The 4,074-nt window shown below is 35.2% G+C and overlaps 1 non-coding gene across 1 annotated transcript; it reads right to left on the bottom strand.

Moving 5' to 3' along the window:
- Nucleotides 1-1,040: 1,040 nt before the first annotated feature.
- On the bottom strand, nucleotides 1,041-1,146 carry LOC123860628 (U6 spliceosomal RNA). The gene has a single exon (XR_006794756.1). It is a non-coding gene; the product is annotated as a U6 spliceosomal RNA (small nuclear RNA).
- Nucleotides 1,147-4,074: the final 2,928 nt, after the last annotated feature.

Genomic DNA, 4,074 nt, shown 5'->3' with positions numbered 1-4,074 from the left:
TTTAAGATAAAATGCAAATACCTTCGGATGCTATTACTAGTTAACACAGTAGCAGTGATCAGAAAGCAAGATTCCTTGGGAATAGAAACCAGAATATAAAATCTGGGAGTTAAAGGGAAGGTGGCACAAAAGTTGGAAAGCAAATCCTAATTTTCCTTTCTTCACAATTTTGTGGAGGATGAGAACTATCTGTACTCATAAAGCCAGGACAATTCCAAGATGTTTGTTAGGCTGTATTTTTAATTGGCTCCTTTTTATAAAATGCTTCAGGGATAGTCATCAAGGATAGTCAGGTATAGAGCACTTTCTTAAGGGTTATGATTAAATATTTTTTACTTAGAAAAACATAATCTTCTATCAAGAAAGACTGGGAAATAAACAATAATTAAGGTAGGATAAAAAAAGAAGTAGTATCAATAGGTATACATCCAAAACACAATTGTTTTGAACATTTTGATTAAGCTTTTCATTAAATCTTGCAATTTTCAAGTAACATTATACCATAAGCATTTTCCATGTTATTAAACAGTCTTTGTAATTATCGTTGTAATTGCTACACAGGGCTTCACAATAATTTACATGCTCCATTTTTAAAATTTAGGTTGTATCCAGTTTTTCACAATTATATATATATAATGTTACAATGCCCATTTTTTAAAATTTACGATGAATTTTATTTATTTTTTTAATTTAAATTCAATTAATTAACATGTGGTGTATTATTAGTTTCAGAAGTAGAGGTCAGTGATTCATCAGTCTTATATAACACCCAGTGCTCATGACATCACATGCCCTCCTTAGTGCCCGTCACCCAGTTACCCCATCCCCACCCCCTCCCCTCTAGCAACCCTCAGTATTTTCCCTATGATTTAGAGTCTCTTATGGTTTGTCTCCCTCTCTGGTTTCATCTTGTGTTATTTTTCCCTCCCTTCCCCCATGAGCCTCTGTTTTTGTTTCTTAAATTCCATATATGAGTGAGATCATATGGTAATTGTCTTTCGCTGATTGACTTATTTCACTTATATGATGCACATTTTTTTAAAAATATGCAACACTTCACTAATTTGCGTGTCACCCTTGTGCAGGGGCCGTGCTATTCTTCTCCGTAGCGTTCCAATTTAGTACATGTGCTGCCAATGCGAACACATTGTTACAATGCACATATTTGTATAGAATTTGTTTTGTGTTTTAGAACTATTTTCTGAGACAATGTCCACAAACAAAATCAATGGGGCAAGAAGTATGAGCAGTTTAAGGCTTTTGGCATATTACTGTCAAAAGACTGCTTTCAAAAAGACATTTTCATATACTCATTTGGAAATATAAATTATTAAAGACTTTTTGGAGAGTAATTTTATAGTATTTTTGAATAAAAATGCATATATACTTTGAACCAGCAATCCCACTTCTAGGAATCTTTCCAACAAAAATAGTTACACATATATTCAAATACGGATGTACAGGGTTTCATTTTAGCATTGTTTAAATTAGGAAGGAAAATGGAAATAACCTAAAGGAAAAGGTCAAATAAATTGTGTTATGGCTATATTTTGGCAAATATAAAGCTGCTAAGAATTAAGTGGTTCTACATTTATTGACACGGAAAGATCTCTTAGAGAGTTAAGTGGAGAACAAAAGCTGATAGATAAATAATCAGAATGATTTCACTTATTAAAAAATAAGTAATTATATATGTTTGAAGATTCATTCAGAAATCAATAGGGATTGATGGTTGTATGACCTTATGAATGGATTTAATACCACTCAACTGTTCATTTAAAAATGGCTATGATGGGGGCACCTGGGTGGCTCAGTGGTTGAGCGTCTGACTCTTGATTTCGGCTCAGGTCAGTTAGGATTTATAACACATATTTTGCTTAAAGATACTAAGTTAATTACCTAAGACTACACGGCTGGAATGTGTCAGAGCCAAGCATTCAAACCTAAGTTTACTGGATCCAAAGCCCATGTTCTTTCCATCTCACCACTGTGCATTTTTACTCTATTTTAATGCTGATAGGATAAATTACCCCTCACTCCTCAACCTTTTCACCTTTGTCTTTGCTATTACAGTGTGTTCATCATTCCAAATGGACTTTAAAATCACTTTGTCAAATCCCAGAAATCAAACAAATAAGAAAACAGGCTGGAAATGAATCTAAAAACTGACTTAGGGAAATGCTGACATCTGTAAAATAGTTAACTTTCCTAAAAAGGATATGGTGTGTCCATTGCTATCAATTTTATTCATGTAAGTCTACCTTGTTAACATTATTCACAATCCTTTTGGGTATCCTAGAATCATTTTATATACAAATATTAATAATGTCACTTTCTAACATTTATAGTTCTTATTTCTGTTTTCTGCCTTCTATGTTACAGTAAATTTCCAGAAGAAGGTTCTTAGGGCTTTATTCACCAAAAAGTATGATCATGACAGATTAAAAGATTGTTTTTAAATCACAATAAAGAAGTGTCCTTCTCTGCTTTTAGCTCAGGTCATGATCCCAGGGTCCTGGGACAGAGCCCCGCAAAGGCTCCCTGCTCAGCAGGGAGCCTTCTTCTCCCTCTCCCTCCGTCTCTCCCCCTGCTTGTGCTCTCTCGCGCGCTCTCTTTCTCCCTCTCTCTCAAATAAATAAACAAATAAAATCTTTAAAAAAAATAGAAGAGTCCTTCTATACTTTTAACTTATCAGATGCCATTCAACTATCACTAAGTGATCATTAAGTGATCTTTTTTCCTCATTATCCTTAATGTATCCTAAAAACTTTCCAAATTTTGAAACACTTAGATTCCTGGATGAATACTATTTGGTCAGTGTGGATTATTATTTTAGTATGTAGTTATAATTGATCTACTAACATTTAAGAATTTAAAAGCCTAAATCTAGGCTTTAAAATTCAAAAAAGATTGTTTCAAATACACACTACCTGGTTTGTGGGAGCAAAATTCTGCTTACAATTTCTACAAATTCCCAGGGAGGCTTACAATCCCATGGTCTCCTCAGACTTCAAGCTCCTGCTTTCGTTCAGTTGGATCAACTGATGGATGGACCCAGCCTGCTTGTTTCTTGCTCCGTCTGTTCTGGACAGTTAACCCAAATGTGGAACTCCACCCATTTCTTATATTTCCACCAAAAACACACTCATACATGGCATGTATATGTAATACACTTAGCTAAAATGGAAGCAATATAAAACCCCAAGTTAGACCTGTGAACCTAATAGTCTTTTAACAATTTTTGGATCTCTAGTCTCCTGCTTCATTGCTTAGCCCTCTGCTCTCTCCATTTTATTTCCCTGGCCAATTACCCCTCCAACAGATAAAACAAAGCTTTTCTACTTCCTTAAACAAAGAAATTTAGCTCTCTCTAGATCATACCCTGAATCCAAGCTTTGGTGTCACTTTAAATACCTAATCAAACCCATCAAGGTGCTCACCACCCCCCTCAAAAAAAAAAAGAAAGAAAGAAAAAATCATTTCATGTATGTTAGCCAGGTATACGGAAGTAACAAACAACTCGAATCTCTGTAGCTTCCAAGAACAAGCATTTATATATTGCTCGTGGTTTTTGCCAGTGGCTGCAACTTTGTTCTGTGTGTCATTCTACAAACCAGCCGAAAGGAGCAGCCTCTATTAAGAACATGTCATTCTTATGGTAGAGAAAAAAGCAAACGAGTTGGCAGAAACACAAACTGCCTCTTAAAGTGTCTGCTTAGAAGTAACACATTGTCGCTTCTGCTCATCTTCCATTGACCCAAGTCACATAGCTAAATTAGAAAATGTGGTGACAAATATACTTCATCTACTCTCTTAGAGAGAAGAGAGTAGCTAGAAACATGAACACAATTTAAAACAATGTAAGAAGAGTTACCCTCCTTGTAATTAATTGTAAACAGCAACTTTATCCTTTTCTTTAAACTATATTCATGATTAAGGCAGGCATGTGAGTAGTGGTTCTGGGGCTCATGAGTTGTAAGCATAAGACGGTGCCTATCAGAAAACCTAGAGAGATTTTCTAATATGCATGATGTCCCTACCCCAACCTCCACCATCATCTGATTCATCCCTGGA

This window comes from Mirounga angustirostris, unplaced genomic scaffold (assembly GCF_029215605.1).
Source record: "Mirounga angustirostris isolate CCGP_5_RB_7025 unplaced genomic scaffold, mMirAng1.0.hap1 SCAF_4, whole genome shotgun sequence".
NCBI lineage: Eukaryota > Metazoa > Chordata > Mammalia > Carnivora > Phocidae > Mirounga > Mirounga angustirostris.
Note: the sequence above shows the minus strand (reverse complement) of the source record. Positions and strands in the feature narration are given on the sequence as shown.